Source organism: Enhydra lutris, unplaced genomic scaffold, assembly GCF_002288905.1.
Source record: "Enhydra lutris kenyoni isolate GAN:26980312 unplaced genomic scaffold, ASM228890v2 scaffoldscaffold9, whole genome shotgun sequence".
Taxonomy (NCBI): domain Eukaryota; kingdom Metazoa; phylum Chordata; class Mammalia; order Carnivora; family Mustelidae; genus Enhydra; species Enhydra lutris.
In genome coordinates this window covers 44,726,742-44,744,977 of record NW_019154093.1, presented here as the reverse complement: position 1 = coordinate 44,744,977, position 18,236 = coordinate 44,726,742, and the positions used below count along the sequence as shown (strand labels likewise).

General features: G+C 44.2%; 1 protein-coding gene across 1 annotated transcript in view; it reads right to left on the bottom strand.

Moving 5' to 3' along the window:
• LOC111143432 (adenylate kinase 5) overlaps positions 1-18,236 on the bottom strand; it is a 244,372-nt gene that overhangs the window by 31,104 nt on the left and 195,032 nt on the right. The window lies entirely within an intron of this gene.

Genomic DNA, 18,236 nt, shown 5'->3' with positions numbered 1-18,236 from the left:
TATTAATTTAAAGTAATTTTAAGAGTCAGGTGCTATTTCCCCCTTTTTACAGATGGGGAAGCAGAGGCACAGAGAATTAACTCAACTTTCATAGCCGCCTGGCTAGTAGGTAGCAAGTCAAGGACTTGAAGCCTGGACTCTGGCTCTCAGAGGCATTTCCTCTTCTCTTCCCTGCTAGCCAGGCTGGCCGGTAGGGTGAGCAGGTCCTCAAGAGTCATTCCACCTCTGCATGGGGGAATGGGTGAGGCTCTGGAGTCCAGCAGACCTGTTCGCAGGATGATTTGCCTGAAAAGCACTGACGCTTCACAGCTCCAGAGCATTCAGTGACTTTCCAGTCCCCGCAGGATAAGATCCAAACTCCTTAGAGGGGCATTTCAACCTTCCAGAATCTAGTTTAACCTCTCCAGCTCTTCTTTTTTTGTGTGTGTCTTATCCCCGCCCAACACTGTCATGTCCAGCTACATCCTGTCCTTGCAACAAGATGTAACTTTTCCAAGCCACCATGTGTTTGCTCTCCCAGATTCCCTCCTCCTCTAACTATTGAGATCCTCATCATCTCTTCGGCTTCCGTCAAACGCTTGCCTCTTCCACCAGGAAGTCCCCCTCTGTGAGAGTGAGTGGTTCTGACAGCACGTCGGTGCCCTCAGCCTGTCTGCCACTTGGCCTCCAGGTCCCTCCCTAGTATCGCCCCGGGCACACGTTGGTTTTTTCTTTTTTTTTTTTTTTTTTTTTTAAGATTTGACACACAGAGATCACAAGTAGGCACAGAAGCAGTCAGAGAGAGAGAGGGGAAGCAGGCTCCCCGCTGAGCAGAGAGCCCGATGTGGGGCTTGATCCCAGGACCCTGAGATCATGACCTGAGCCGAAGGCAGAGGCTTAAGCCACTGAGCCACCCAGGTGCCCCTACAGTAGGTGTTTCCTAAGTGCCTGATGAACTGAAGTTTTCCCTGTTAGAGGGAATTCTGAACATTAAAATGAGAACATGGAAGGGACGTTAGCATGGTAGTGAGGATTTATGACTTATTTCGCCATTTCTCTGGTTCGTCTCTCTTCATATTCAAAACCCCTTTCTCAAGACACTTAGCAGCTTCCCTCCTGAGGGAAACTTAGCTGTTGTTCCTTATTAGTAGAAGGGCCTCGCCTTCTCTCTCCTTTGCCTTGGCCAAAAAATGAAGGAAAGGTGCCTGTTTGTCTACCTCTCACCCACGCAGCTGCTGTCAGCTACGTGGGGAGGGCTCAGTCGCCTCACAGGATTGTCATGGATGGGCTAGAGATAACAGGACAATGGCAATTACAGAGGCTCCCAAGAAGGACGCAGACCGCTCAGGAGGAGCAGCTGGTCCCCAGCCAGTGTCACGCTTGTCCTGAGCACTAGGACTCATCTCCCACAATAACAGAAACGGAGGGATAGTACGGGAACAAGAGAAGGCCACTCAGGCAAGAAGTGCTTCCAGATAAAAGAGTAAGGACAAGGGTGGGCTGAGCCCCTGCAGAAGCCTCCAGGGCTTCTGTGGCCAGATTTACCTAGAAACCCTTTTCTTGGGATGGCTGGAAGCCAGTCATGTGGAAAAAGTATTTTCAGACTCGGCTTACAAGGCAAAAATGCTGCGTTCCAATGACTTTCTTCTTTCAGCACTCCACTAATGCGACTATTACAGTTTTTGTTCCTCTGAAATGTTATTTAATAAATTTTGACACAAAGGCAATTAAAAATCTTCAGCTCAAATTAACAACAGCTGTGTGTTCAACGGCAGCCCCTGCCCCAGTTAGGAACCTTTTGTGGAGCAACAGCTGCAAATTCTCAGCATTCTTTGGCCAAATGGTGCAGGCACAGTGGAATTTTAAGTAATCTACACAATGCCTTGATTCTTCCCATGGCTCCAAACTGGAGAACAAAGTGATTTTTATCACTGCGGTGAAGGCACAAAAACTGCAAATAGAAATACGGATTTTCATATAATGTCACTTGCACGTCTTTGAGGCCTTATGAATTTTTATTTTTTTATTATTTTTTAAAGATTTTATTTATTTATTTGACAGAGAGAGAACACAAGCAGGCAGAGAGGCAGGCAGAGAGAGAGGGAAGCAGGGTCCCTGCTGAGCAGAGAGCCCGATGCGGGGCTCGATCCCAGGACCCTGAGATCATGACCTGAGCCGAAGGCAGAGGCTTTAACCCACTGAGCCATCCAGGCGCCCCCCCTTATGACTTTTTAAATAAAAAACAGTGGGGCCTTGATATCCCTCCTGGATAATTAGTTATAACGAAGAAAATCTTCTGAGGTACCACGAATCAGAACAAGTGGGCTGTGCTCTCTGGTGACAAGATGACAGATAGCAGATGAGGGGCTGTCACACTTCCTGTCATCTCACGGACTTCTGGTGGATCATTACTCAAGGCTCTAAGCCCTGAGCGACCCTAGATGCAATATCGCCTGGTGTCATTCACATAGTGTCTGCGATATGAGATCCTGTTTTGAAGGGGTCGTCAACACGTCGAAAGAAAAAAAAATGTTGAGAAACTTTTTTCTCAACCTCCAATATAATTTATATTTTTTTCCATGGAAAGACTGACATGCTCTATGGTGCAACCGAAGTACTGGGAGCTCTCACGTCACAGCTCAGTAGGTATCTCCCCCCACCCCCGGCCCCCCCAGGTTCCAACAGCGCTATACAGGAGGAGGCCTGCAGAAGGAGAGCTGTCAACCCAGGGGTCCCTGTTCTTTGAGGTGGAGCTGAAATGAAGCTGCATCACCTCCACGTGCCTATCTGGGCCCCGTTCCGCAGTGTGCTCTTTATTTCCAGGAGCCCTCCCCTCCCAGGAGGCAGCTCCTGGATCCATCAGTCAAGCCCCTCTTAGGAGCCAATTCCTGGCCTCACTGGCCGGCCCCACAAGAGAGCGCCTGCCTCCAAAGCAGCTATTGCATGTTGCTCGGTGCCAGGGTGGGATGGCAAACCTTAGGGGGTGGGGCAGCACGTTCTGGGCTCAGAGAGAAAAGACCAAACAAATCATGTCAGGAGAAGAATTAGCTGAACCCCAAATTCAAACAAATGCAAGTATGCAAGTTTCTATCCCACTTTTATCTTTAAATATTTCAAATAGGAATGGCATAAAGCAGGTTACAATGTCCTCTGTGGACACTGAATCCAGCATCACAGCAATGAGCTAAGCCTAGGAGCGGGGTCCGTAAACACTGGGAGGGACTCTTCGCCCCAGCAGGAATCCCTCCTTCTATCGGTCTACCAACTACTTAAGGTCTGTCTTCCATATTGGACTCGGTGGTTCACAAGCACAGGCTATGGTTATGCTTTGCTCACTTGGGTACCCAAACACAGTGTCTGAAGAGACACCTCATAATTGTGGCTGAAAGAATGAATTATTTTTATTTTATTTTATTGTTTTAACTTCAGGATAGTTAATATACAGAGTTATGTTAGTTTCAGGTGTACACTATAGTGACTCAACACTTCCACACATAACCCAGTGCTCGTCATGACAAGTGCACTCCTTGGTCCCCATGACCTATTTCACCCATCTTCCCCAATAATAAATTATTTTTGATTTATGCTGAAAGGATCCTTTCCTTCTTCCTGCTCCAAAAACTTGCTCCTCTTTCTTGTCCACATGAATGTACTCCTCTCAGTTGACACCATCTTATCTCTCTTCAGCGTAATAAGAGGCTGGTTTCTTTCCAATCCAAAGGAAAATATTTCTACCATTGTCTGCATCCTCTAGTTATTTTCATTTTCTTTCCTATTTTTTTTCGGTATTCTAAAACTGCCTGTTTGCACTTCCCTCTCTTTCATTGACTCCCTGTCCTCTTGCAAGCCACATCCTGCTCTCATCACTCTCCGAAGTCGATCTTTTAGAGTTCAAGAGTGGTTGTGTAACTGTCATATAATTTAATGACCTTCTTTTGGTCTTTATTATTTTTGTCCCTTTAATACCATTGATAAACATCTTGGAATTTGCTCTTCCGCTGGCTTCCAGGACATGTACTTTGCCCACATTCTCTTCCTTCCTTTGCTAGGCTGAAGCTCGCAGAGAGCGCAGACTGCTTTGTTTTTGGTGGTATCCCCACAGAACCTGGCATGCTGTCACAGGCGACGGTTCCATAAGGCCAGTGTCCAGGAGTCCTGTGGCCCCACGAAAGTGACAACTCTCTTTCCTTCCATGTCAAAGAATATTGGACCAAATGACTCAAGTTCTGGGTTTATATCTCATATCTGTATCTAGTTAGAGGACACTGATCAAGTCACATATCCTCTTTGAGCGTCAACCTCTGTAATTTCAAACTAGGGAACAGCACTTTTATATTGTGATACTATTTTAACATCTTTGAAGACGGATCATCTTCACAGTTACAGCTTATGAAGGTATCAACTATCTTTTGCATAGCAAACTATCTTATTTTTATATAGTCATCAGAGCTGTTTAAAGAGCTATATGATTCCTACCTCTTGAAATACTACTTTCTTCCTAAATGAAAATGTTCCAATGTTAGGTTTAGATTTTTGTGACCAAACGATTCCTTTCAGAGAAAAAGTATTATTCCATCGGATCATGAACTGACTGTGCCCTAGGAATGATCCCCAACCACTGCAGGGCTATGAGTCACTTTAAACTTTCTGTATCTGGGATGAGCTATGTCACCACGCTGTTTCAGCAGGCTATTGCTGAGAACTGACTCTGTCTGACCGGAAACAACTAAGAAAAATAGATCTTTATCCTCAAAGACAACATCTCTGTGAGTTCTGAAATGCACTGCTGCTTCAGGTCATTTGGTGAATAGGATAAAATATGCCAGTGACAAGGTCAGCTGCAGGGTATAAGGAAAAACTTCACACGTGACCATGAACTTCTTGATGGCAGGTGCTACGTCTTATGTATCAGTGTCTGGTGTACAGTGGGCACTCGGTAGTTGTTAGATCAGAGTGAATGAATAAATGGATGGTAAACAATCTGAGAGCTTCAGGGAGTGGGAGGTAGCCCTGTATGTGACATTGGGAGTTAGCCGACTTTGGTCCTAGGCCATTCCTGCATTGAACTAGCTGCCTGATCGTGGGAGACCTTGGGAGATTTTGCCTCTTTGGATGCTGGCTTCCTTGTGTGTGAATTGAAGAGTCTGGATTAAATTAGTGGTTTTTTCTCTCTCTCTTCCTCTCTCTCTCTGTGTTTATATGTGTGTTTATGTTTATGTGTGTGTTTATGACTCTAAGTTTATGACTCTTAGTAGAGTCATTTAATCCTTACAATAACTATTTGAACTGTTTTTTGTTTGTTTGTTGTTAAAGGTTTATTTATTTATCTATCAGAGAGAGAAAGCGAGCATAAACAGGGGGGAGTGGCAGGCAGAGGGAGAAGCAGGCTCCCCACCCAGCAGGGAGCTCGATGTGAGACTCAATCCCAGGACCCTGGGATTGTGACCTGAGCCAAAGGCAGATGCTTAACTGACTGAACCACCCAGGCATCCCGAAGTAAGTGTTATCTGAAAAATCTGTGTCCAAGGCCACACCTGTGCCTTGGTACCTAAGCTCTACAGCCTCTCACATGTATGGCCATTCTGGAAATGAGGTAGACCTGCACATCCTTCAGTCAAGCAAGACCTAGGCTTTCATGGTGGCCCCATGGGGTTGCCAGCTATCATCCAGTGAACTATTATATCAGACATGCTTACACTACACCCCATCACTGTTTACCTAAAATTCGAATTTAACTAGCTGTCTTGTGTTTATATTTGTTAAAACTAGTAACCCTATCAGCGTCCCCCCCAAAACTAACCTGGAGACTTTAGGGACATAATTTTATCTCTGTTGTAAACAGTCAACGATTCTGCCATTCACAGAATCTATCATACACACAGAAAGATGTGTGAAACGTCTCATTAAGATAAGATGCCGGAATTGGTTCCATGACTTTAGCTCTTAGGTAAGAGACAAGATAAGGAAGGTTCAGGTCCTGGATGAGAGGAAATGGCATGCGCCAAGGCAGGGATTCCTAAACGTTTCCACCACACAATGCTGTGAACTACTACAGCTCTTAGTACAAACCACTCTCCATCCTAAATGCATTTCCATCCTAATTCCATCTCCATCCCAACCACATCCCCATCTAAACCCATCTGTGTTCCATATCCATCTCCAAACCAAACCCAAATCCATCCCATCCCCATCCCTATCCTAATCCCATCTCCATCTCACCCCATCTCCATCTCAGCCCCCACGCCATGCCCCATCTCCATCCTAACTCTATCTCTAAACAGAGACAGAGGCAGGATTTCCAAATTGTAGTATAAATACTACTAAAAAAACCTGTCTTTTTCTTCTTCACCCAGAGGTCTCCAGGGCCCGTTCCAGACCTGACTCATCAAGTTTACAGACTAGAGCCTTCCAAAAGTTGCTTCAGTCAGCACCCCACCCCGCCTGCCTTTTTTGAGAGGGAGGGGGTAGGGTAGAGGGCGAGGGAGAGAATATTAAGCAGGCTCGTCTGCCTGATCTCACTGCCCTGAGATCATGACCTGAGCTAAAATCAAGGGATGAACGTTTAACTGACTGAGCTATCCACACACCTCAAGTCAGGCTTTTCCTATTTAGGTCTCTAAATTCTGAGAATTTATTATTCTAGAGCATTCTGATTCTTCCAAATTCATCTTAAAGTTATCGAGCCACCTTTTTTCCTATTTTGTAGCCCACTACACTATGATCTTAGGCATGCATTAAATGAATATAGTAGGCAATTTACAAACTTAGCCTCTCTTTTCTATGTTTTCCTTCTCTTAAAGAAAATACTCTAGGGGCACCTGGGTGGCTCAGTGGGTTAAAGCCTCTGCCTTCAGCTCAGGTCATGATCCCAGGGTCCTGGGATCAAGCCCCGCATCGGGCTCTCTGCTCAGCGGGGAGCCTGCTTCCCTTCCTCTCTCTCTGCCTGCCTCTCTGCCTACTTGTGATCTCTGTCTGTCAAATAAATAAATAAAAATCTTTAAAAAGAAAAAAAAAAAAAGAACATACTCTAGCGGTGCCTGGGTGGCTCAGTTGCCTGGGTGTCTGTTTTTGGCTCAGGTTGTGATCCCAGGGTCCTGGGATTGAGCCTGGCATCAGACTCCCTGCTCGGCGGGAAGTCTGCTTCTCCCCCTCTCCCACTGCCTGCTGCTCACTCTACTTGTGCTCTCTCTCTTTCTCTGTGAAACAAATAAATAAAATCTTTAAAAAAAAAAAGAAAGAAAGAAAGTAGTTTTTCTCTACTGTCAAAGAAATATATGCTCCTTATTGAAGATTTAAATAATTCAGAAAAGTAAAAAGAAAAATCTCCCGTAATCCTACTTCCCAAAGGTCACTGCCGGAAATACATTTTGTTTTCTTTCTTTCTTTTCTTCTCTCTCTCTTTCTTTCTTTCTTTCATTCAAGATTTCATATTTATTAGACAGAAAGAGAGAACACGAGCAGAAGGAGAAGCAGGCAGAGCGGGGAGGAAGAAACAGACTCCCCATGAGCTGGGAGCCCGACATGGGGCTCGATTCCAGGCCTCTGGGATCGTGACCTGAGCCGAAGGCAGATGCTTAACCATCTGAGCCACCCAGGCGCCCCTGTTTTATTTCTTTGCAGCTTTTTTCCTATACATGGTCTTCTGGTTTGGTTTTAACTGGGAATCTGTCTGCACTGACATTTCTCCTCTTTGGGCTTCTGTATTCTCATCTGAAAATAAGCTTGTTGGATTAGATAAATTCCAAGGTCATTTCCAGCATTCTGTATTTTTGTCTTTGTCAGAGAACATAGAGAATATTTGTACTTGCAGTCTATTTATGTACTGTAAAAGGAAGTGAGGATATTTAAGACCGGTAGAGACATTTGTGGTGGATGGTAGTTGGATTACATCTGGGGTTTTGTGTTCAATTTTGGGCCACACCACGGAAATTGGAAGTCTTATATGCTATGATGGGAATATAAAATTGGTACAATCTTTCAGAAGGGCAATCTGGTATATAAGTCAAAAGTCTTAAATTTTTTTAGTCAGTGGATTTATTGTAAGGAAAAAAAATCACTGTTTTGTACATAGATATTCATTAAAGAATTTTTAATGAAAGCAAACATTTGGTGAAAAATGCATGACAATAAGAATAAACTGAATAAATTACAGCAATTCAAAGAAATAATGTGTGGTCACTGAAGTGATGTATTGAACGAAGACAGATACAAACATACATACAGTATGATTTCATTTATATAAAGTTAGAAGTACGTATGGTATTCCTTGCAAAGGACAGTGAATAGGAGGGGGGCACAAGGAACCTTCTGGAATGTTGGTTGTGTTCAATATCTTGATCTGCATGTTGGTAAGATGAATGTGACACTTAGGGAAAATTTATCAAGCTAAACACTCATGATTTGAGTGATTTTCTGTTTTTCTGTTTCAGTTCAATTGCAACAAAGCCTCAAGACATGACATAGTATATTCAGGATCTTGGAAAGGCCCATAAGATATTTTGTTAGGTATAAAAAGTAGGATTTAAGGTTGCGTAATCTCATTTTGATGAAAAATGTAAATTTAAAAATATGTACATAGAAAAAATGAAGAGAACTATAAATCAAAATCTTAAGTATTCATCTCTAAGCTTTGGGATTTTGGGTGATTTGTTGTGATTGATACATATTTTCTAGGATGAAGATATCTTTTTTTTAAAAGATTTTATTTATTGATTTGACAGACAGAGATCACAAGTAGGCAGAGAGGCAGGCAGGGAGAGAGGGGGGGAGAAGCAGGCCCCCCACTGAGCAGAGAGCCCGATTCGGGGCTCGATCCTAGGACCCTGGGATTCCGACCTGAGCCGAAGGCAAAGGCTTTAACCCACTGAGCCACCCAAGCGCCCCACTTTAAAGATTTTATTTATTTATTTTGAGAGAGAGTGAGCAAGAGAAAGAGAGAGAGAGAGCACAAGACAGGAGAGGAGCAGAGGAAGAGGGAGAAGCAAACTTCCTGCTGAGCCAGGAGCCCGACATGAGGCTCAATTTTAGGATAGTGACCTGAGCTGAAGGCAGACTCAACCGACTGAGCCACCCAGTTGCCCTGGAGATGTATTATTTTTATAAAAAGAGAAGAAGTTTTTAAATTAAAAAAAAATCTGGCAATCTGTTTTAGGAGAGATTTTGGCTGCATGAGTCAAAAGAGAAATGAGGGAGTGGGAAATAATAACAGTAGAGCAAATTCCTGAAGGGTAGTTTTTCCCTTAGCTGCTTCCTTACCTATTCACCAGCCCTGGACTCATCCTTGGTCAGCATCACATTATTTCTCAGTATCCAGTGTGTCTATGATTTGGTCCATCTTCTTCTTCCTGGGCCAATTCCTACTACTGTAATTTGTTCCCTACTTAAAATCTCCCTTCCTGGAAGCCCCCTCTCTTCAGCTCCCTCTCAAGCTTAGGGGATCCCATCCATTCTTGGTTCTCAGCCTCCCCAGGAAGGGGCTCCCAATCATTGAATCATTGCACTTTCTTAGTCCTCCCATCCCTGCTAAAACTCACTAAATATTTCCTTTGTCCGTTAACTCTATACTGTCCTATATTAGGTCTAAAGTTTTCATAAACATCAACTCTTGCCTCAACAAATACATTATTAGCTCCTTGAGGGATGGGAACATTAAAAAAAAAATCTCCTCCTTTTCTTATTCTCCTATCTTCAAAGACAGTTTAACATTAAATCAACTCTAGTCTGCATTCCCTTCTTTGAATGATGGTAATACTTGGAATCAGTACCGTCGAGGTCAATGATTGGCTATATGTTTTGTATTTTGCTTCCTGGCCTCTATGCCAGTTCATAGTGGTGCACTTGAACTTGATTCTGATAGAGGAGCCACATGTTACTTTACTTGGCAAAATTTACCAAAGGCATGAATTTTTGAATTTTGTTTCTGTGGGAAGGGACCAGAAAGACTTTATAAACACTCCACATTGATCTCCCAGGACCCACCCAGAGGAAGAGTTTCTTAGTTATGGTTGGTTCTTAAAAATGGCCGAGCCCCGGGGCGCCTGGGTGGCTCAGTGGGTTAAGCCTCTGCCTTCAGCTCAGGTCATGATCTCAGGGTCCTGGGATCGAGCCCCACATGGGGCTCTCTGCTCAGCAGGGAGCCTGCTTCCCCTTTCTCTCTCTGCCTGCCTCTCTGCCTACTTGTGATCTCTCTCTCTCTCTCTCTGTCAAATAAATAAATAAAATATTAAAAAAAAAATGGCCGAGCCCCATGGGGTACCTGGGTGGCTCATTTGGTTAAGTGTCTACCTTTGGCTCAGGTCATGATCCTGGGGTCCTGGGATGGAGTCCCACACTGTGTTCCTTGTTCATCAGGGAGCCTGCTTCTCCCTCTCCCTCTGCCCGCCACTCCCCCTGCTTGTGCTCTCTCTTTTTCATTCTGTTAGATGCATAAATAAATAAATAAAATCTTAAAAAAAAAAAAAAGGCCAAGCCCTGTAATTTTACTTGAAATGTCTGCTCTTGTCATTATGTCTCTGAGAAGGTTATTGGTAGAAGACAACTTAAAATATTTACTTCTGACAATGAAGTCTTTATAGTTTCCATTCCATTTTAATCCATTCATTCATTCTTTCTGAATATATGTATTGAATGCCTACTGAGTGCCAGGTATCCTGATGGTTGCAGCAGAAAGAAAGGGGAAAAAGAAAAAGAAAGGGCATAGTCTTTGTCTTCTAGGAGATTTAGTAAAAACCATTCTCCAATCAACGGCCATCACTGCCTTCAAGCAAGCAGTCAGTGGAAGAAGGAGTCTCCAGGAGTAGATTCTAGGAGACTGGCTGTTGGGTTCAGCCAATTTTCTCACTGCTTAACATTCTCTCCCTTTCTCAACAAATGTTGGAATGAGGGACCATCTCAGAGCCTGCCTCAATAGCTCCACCCAGACCAAGTGGAGGATTTCCAAGAAAAAGAAGACTGTGTTCTGCTTGCTGCTCTGTCCATGCCAGCTTCCCACACATTTACTATAGGAGTTGGTCCATGCAGGAAAATATGTAATTGGACCAAATAAGTTCCTTCCACTTTAAACTGGGGTCACTTGGCTTGTGTGGATGGGCAGTTGCATGGCACTGACACAGTGATCCACTTTCTGGTGGAAGCCATTCCTCAAAACAGAGTGGAGCTGCGAGGAACACTGCCTTCAGAGTCAGTGCCCCAGACAATATGAAAAAAATAAATCAACTGGGTCACAGGACGATGTCCTATTAGCACAAAATAGCTGCACTCAGTTACAAGAGGAGAAAGTCTTTCATGGCCTTGACCACCTGATGGTTGGTTGAAATATGGTTCATTTACAACTAAAAAAATGCTCTGAGACTTTTAGTTCTAGAGTCTAGAGCAAAACAAGAGGAAAGTACTTTGGGAATGTTACTTTTGGGAAGGACAAAACAGTTACCCTCGCCTTAATCTCTGGTTTGTTATTCTGCTTTATTCCTCCAGGCTCAATATGGCCTCCTACAGTAACATCTGTGTTGTGTTGTGAATAACTGCAGTAACATGTCCACAAGAGGAAATGCCGTCAAATGGCAGGTGTAAGCCCAGGGTCTAAGAGATACTTTCTCGCTTCCACTTTCCCGATCCCAGCCAACCCCAGATGCTCCAGGTAAAACACCACTTAATAGGTCAGTCCCTTAGGGAGTGCTTACTTTTAACAAATGACACTAGAAACAGATGAACTTAGCCAACCTCTTAAATTGTCATGGCTCCCCCATCCTGTAGGTGTCCTTACCTCTGTCTAATTCACTTCTGATCCTTTCCTAGCCTCCCCTTTCTTGGCATCCTCTTTTCTTTTTTTTAAAATATTTATTCATTTGACAGAGAGAGAGAGAGATCACAAGTAGGCAGAGGGGCAGGCAGAGAGAGAGGGGGAAGCAGGCTCCCTGCTGAGCAGAGAGCCTGATGCGGGGTTCGATCCCAGGACCCCAAGATCATGACCTGAGCTGAAGGCAGAGGCTTAACCCACTGAGCCATCCTGGTGCCCCATGGGATCCTCTTTCTCATTGGCTGTCTCCCCTCACACACCATATGATAGTTGAAATGATAGCTAATACTTGTTGAACACTTACTAGGAGAACTGTGACATGTGTTAACTCATGTCATCTTCACATCAACACTATGACCCAGATAAAATGATTACTTTCACTTTGCAGGTGAGAAAACTGAGGAAGAGTGCGTGTAAGGATGTTGCCCAAGGTCACCTGGCTAGGACAGAGGGGAGCAAGCGTGTGAACTCAAGTAGGTTGTGCTCTTAACTAGATTCTGTGCCTCCTCTCTCTCTCTCTCTCTTTCTCTCTCTCTCTCATTATTATTATTTTTAAAGATTTTATTTATTTATTTGACCAAGAGAGAGACAGCGAGAGGGGAAACACAAGCAGGGGGCGTGGGGGAGGGAGAAGCAGGCTTCCCGCAGAGCAGGGAGCCCAATACGGGGCTTGATCCCACAACCCTGATATCACAACTTGAGCCAAAATCAAGAGTCAGACGATTAACTGACTGAGCCACCCAGCCCCTCCATCACTACCTCTCTTTTTATATAAATATGCTCAATTCTCTCACATCCACTTTTGACCTCCTTTCTCTCAGAGCCAAATCTCTTGCAAGTTAGTCTATACGCATCCTCATTTCCTTACTCCCAAGCGCCCCTCAACCAGCTGGCTTTACTCTTCTCTCTTCCACCGAAACTGCTCTCACCAAAGGCACCAGTAATTCTGCAGTGGCCAGACTCAGCGGACAAGTCTCATTACATTCTATTTGACCTGGCCCACATGGAGACTCTCTCCTCCTTGGCCTTCTAGGATGCAGTTTGCTCTTGATATTCTGCTTCCCTCTCTGTCTTCTCCTCCCTGGGCTCTGGCATGGGTGTTTCCTCGACTGCAGGTCTCAACTTCCCTGTAGCCTCACGGTCCCAAAGCAACCTGGGGTGATCCCTTGCACATGCGTGTTTCACTGCCGTTGTATCCTGGTGAATTCCACATCTGTGACTACAGCCAGGACTTGTTATTTTGGGTACTAGATTGAAAAAAAATAGAAGACCTCTGTCTAATGGACCTGTTAGCATAAGCATCTCAATCTTTTGAGAATACTTATTTATTTATTTATTGGAGAGAGACTGAGAGAGAGAGAGAGAGAGAGAAAGGGAGAGAGCATGAGAGGGGTAAGGGTCAGAGGGAGAAGCAGACTCCCTGCTGAGCAGGGAGCCCGATGTGGGACTCGATCCCTGGACACCAGGATCATGACCTGAGCCAAAGGCAGACACTTAACCAACTGAGCCACCCAGGTGCCCAGCATCTCGATTTTAAAATGTTTAAACTCTTCATCTCTCTCTCTCAAAAGTCATTTCTTCTCCACATGTCTTATCTCCTTGAACGACACCTCTGTTTATCTGGTCATCCAAACTAGCTACTTCTGAGTCATGCTCAGTCCTCTTATTTACCCGAACACAATGGATCTTTATGTCCTATGGATTCTACTTCCCAAAATCTTTTGGATCGGTTTCCTCTCTTCCACTTCCACAGCCTCCTTGTTTCTCCCCTGCAGGACCCCCATCTGACCTTGCAGCTGCCCCCCCCACCCCTGCTGCAGCCTAGGCTCCCTCTCACTGCTTCCAGAACGCGCTTTCTGAAATCCAGATCTGGTGGCGTGTGACGGAGTGAAAGCCTTGGCAGCTTGCTGTGGCTACAGGCTGAAGTCTGTATTTGTTAGCCCAGTGTTCTCAGCCTTCCTGCCCTGGACCCTGCGTCTGTCTCCAGCTCTGCCTCTCACCACTTCCCACCCCCACACCTCTGAGGCTCTCGTGCACGTGCTCCCTCTCCTTGCCATGGACTCATGCCAACTTTCTTCCCACTTAGCCCTTGGCCAATTCCTTTTCTTTCTTGGGACCCAGCTGACTTCCCTCTCCACACCCACAACTCGCTTCAGTCTTTCTCCATCCGTTGTGCTGCTGCCATGACACGTGCTGTGTTGAAGGGGTTGTTGGCTCCCTCCCTACAATATGAGCTCCTTGAGATCTCTCATCTTCGTATGATTAAGTCTGTCACTTAGCTCTTATATGGCAGAAACTCAATAAATGTATCAAATGAATTAATGAAAGTCACCCAAAGGAATATACAGTTAATGGGAGAATTTAATATAGCAGTGAGAAAATATTTTTATCATTAGAGAGTTATGCATCCCATGTAAAGTCTGTATATCCCCTGGCTGAGGCTATTTTTTCCCTCCACCTCTAAACTAAGCCATTGTTTGAAATCAGTATGTGGTCAAGGTGCTCTATTCAACCCACAAAGAAAATCTCAGAAGCACCAGGTTCCTTCAGATGTACCCAGAACCACATTCTCAAACTCTTGCTTATTGTTGCCCTGGCTCTTTGAAATACTTTTGATAATGCTCACAAAAAAGATACCCACGATATGCCTTCTTAGTAAAAACATGCAGTGTGTATTCCAAAATCAATGTGCTTTGGGGGCGGGCGGTGTTCAGAACAGTTCCGATACTTTTATGGCTTCAAATTGTTCCCTGTTTTGAAGTTATTATGGAATTGCAAATAATTGGCAGAACATGGCTGAGGCACTCAGAGGTCTGTTTTACTGATATTCGTTTGATGTCTTATTATTTTGTCTTTGCTTTCAGACATCAATAGTTAGCTATATAGGAACAAAGTCAAATAGAAAATTGGGACATTTATTCACATAATTATAGCAAACTCCTCTTCCACCCACTCTACTCCCATAAGCTCTTCTTACTACATATCTATAATAGTGTTCGAGCATGGGCATTGAAGTCTGGGAACGTGGGGTATGAGTTCCAACTCTGTCACTTATTAAACAATGTAGCTTTGGGAAATTTCCCTAACCTTCTGGGTCTCTACTTCTTCATCTATAAAATGGGAAAGAACATGAGTACTGATGACTGGTGTGAGAAATAAATATGAGAGTATGTAAAAAGGCATCACAGTATCTAGAATGTAGTAAGTCACCAGTATATGTTAGTTTTAATATTATTATTAAGTAATTAAAATAGATATTTAGAGGTAGAAGATGAGGACTTGGAGTTATTCAATAGCTTTCACACTTTACTTCCTTGGGGTGATGTCTCTGTTGTACATGCTTCCAATTGAGAGAACAGTTAGCAATGTGTCAATTCATTAGTGGCTCAAATTTGGGATAGGCAGAAAACAAATATTTTGCCATTTTATTTTAATTTTATTATTATTATTATTATTATTATTTTTGAAGACTTTATTTACTTGACAGAGAGAGACACAGGAAGAGAGGGAACTTAAGCAGGGGGAGTTGGAGAGGGAGAAGCAGGCTTCCCACCAAGCAGGGAGCCTGATGTAGGGCTCTATCCCAGGACCCTGGGACCATGACCTGAGCCAAAGGCAGACACTTAATGCCTGAGCCACCCAGGCACCCTTATTTTGCCATTTTAAAAGAAATTCAGAGAGGCTAAGGGATTGGCCCAAGGGCACACAGAGGTTAGATATAAACATAAGATTTGGGGTGTTCTTTCACATTCAGTGCTGGGTCCTTCTAGAGTCTGTGGCATTGATCATTCTTAGTGGGTCTGAGAACAAGCAAAAGAAGCTTTCAGTAAGTCAGGCCTGGAGATGCGGACTTGGATGAGCGAACAGGTTGAGTAACTAACTTTTCACCAGCTGATTCTGTTGGTAAGTTAATGGTGCTTCCAAAAAGATTTCAAGAAATGGGTAGGGGGACAATGAGTATGATGGTGTGAGCTCCCCAAACCCTTCACTTGGTTAAAGTCATTCACCTGCATGCTTTTCTTTTTAGCAATAATTTGCCCTTCTGGATGACTCAATTGACTCAGCAACATTCCTTTCTTGGGAAAATAATTTAAAAAACATGGAAAAAACCCTGTACTTCTGCCATGTCATGCAGTGTTCCAAGGACTGTTCCATGTCATATTGGATGAACCTCATAGTTCTCTAAGCATAGTGAGCCCTGGATATAGGTTTATTAATTTGGTCTGATTAAATGAAGAAAGTGTTTTGTTCTATTCAACATTACTTAGAGCCTTTTTGCAGGAAAAAGGTTTGTGTAATTAAGTAAGTTGGCTGTCAGTACACAAGGCCTGCATTTCTCCAACATTAGAAAGCCATCCCATTGGTTTGTAAGTGCATTTGAGGCTCTCTTGGAAAGGGCCTAGTGTCTCTCTTTTACTCTTCCATCCTGAAAGGCTGGAGTTTGAAAATACAGACGTCAGGCCAGAAGAGTGCCAAAAGGGCCCTTAATAACTTTGTGCCTTCATGAAGAAAGGGCTGTGGCAATCATGCGTCTATGTCCAGGACAGAGATGATGTTCAGTTAGGACAGACCACAGGTTTGACAGTCAGATGGAAACATACTTCTTTCTGTGACCCCAGTCTAGCTGATGGGCTACCTGTTTTCATTTTATAGTAGAAACTCAATGAAGTCTAGTCTGAGTTTTCATAGTCTCATCCAATAATTTCTGACAACCGTGATAGTCCATTTTTCGGCTATGACTGAATGCTGGTGTCCCCTTCAAACCCATATGTTAAATCCTAAAACCCAGTGTGATGGTATCTGGATTGGGGCTTTGGAAGGTGATCAGGGTAGGAGGGTGGAGTGCCCTATGAATAGGATTAGTGCCTTTTAAAAAGAGGCCTTAAAGCGCTCCCTCTACCCACTCCACCATGTGAGGTTACAGGGAAAAGAAGCTGTCTAGGAATCAGGATGTTGGCCTTCACCAGACGTCAAATTTGTCAGTGTCTTGATCTTAGACTTCCCAGCCTCCAGGACTGTGAGAAACGAGTTTCTGTTGTTTACAAGCCGCTCAGGCTACGGTAGTTTGTTACAGCGGCCTGATGGGACTAATTCAAGCCCAAAGGTCAGTCTCCATGTCAGGGCTGTTCTCTCACCTGAAGGGTTCTCTACACCCTTCCTCCAGTCCTGGTTCTTCCAGTGCTACTGATCCCCGAGACCTGTCCCCTCCACCTGCAGCTGGCCCCTGCTTTGGAGTCTCCTGTGGGTCCTCCTAAAGCATTTGTCTTGGCCCACCTCTGACTAGCACCCAGGCTTTCCTTTCAGGCATCCCAGAACATTCAGAACTTTTCCAGGCCCACAGCAGCCCAGGGAAAGGGGCTTTCAGTAGTTGCACTGCTTTGCCCCTGACCCCTTGCTCACATTTGTGAGGTTATTTGTATTTGGAAGGACAAGCCAAAAGAAAGCACAAGGGACTACTTTATCCTCCAAGATTTCCCAAATGCCAAGTACAGGGTTTCATACACCTGCTTAACAGACCTTAATTGATCATACTTCGTTCTCAAAGTGTGGTCACAGATGCTGGGGGTAGGGTGGGGTGCTCTATTTTTTCTTTCAAACTTAATCCCAGTAGTTACCATAAAACTTTATATTAGTTTCAGGTGTGCAATATAGTGACTGGACGCTTCCATTCAAGTGCCCTCTTGAATCTCCATCACCTGTTTCACCCATCTCCCACCCACCTCCCCTCTGCGAACCGTCAGTTCGTTCTCCATGGTTAAAAGTCTGTTTCTTGGCTTGCCTCTCTCTTTTTTCCCCCTATGATTCTTTTGTTTCTTAAATTCCACATAAGAGTGAAACCGTATGGTATTTGTCTTTCTCTGACTGACTTATTTTGCTTAGCATAATTCTCACTCGCTCCATCCATGTCATGGCAAATGGCAAGATTTCATTCTTTTTTATGGCTGAGTCATACTCTATAGTGTGTGTGTGTGTACCACATCTTTATCCATTCATCTACCGACGGACACTTGGGCTGCTTCCATGATCTGGCTACTGTACGTACTGCTGCAATAACCACAGGGGTGCACATATACCTTTGAATTAGTGTTTCTGTATTTTTTTAAAAATATTTTATTTATTTATTTGACAGACAGAGATCACAAGTAGGCAGAGAGACAGAGAGACAGAGACAGAGAGACAGGCAGAGAGAGAGGGAGGAAGCAGGCTCCCCGCTGAGAAGAGAGCCTGATGCAGGGCTCGATCCCAGGACCCTTAGATCATGACCTGAGCTGAAGGCAGAGGCTTAATGCACTGAGCCACCCAGGTGCCCCAGTGTTTTTGTATTTTTTTAAAAATTATTATTTATTTGAGAGAGAGAGAGAGAGGGAAAGTGAGGGGAGGGACGGTGGGAGAGGGAGAGAGAGAATCTCAAGCAGTCCCAAAGTGGGGTTCAATGTCATGACCCCGAGATCACAACCTGAGC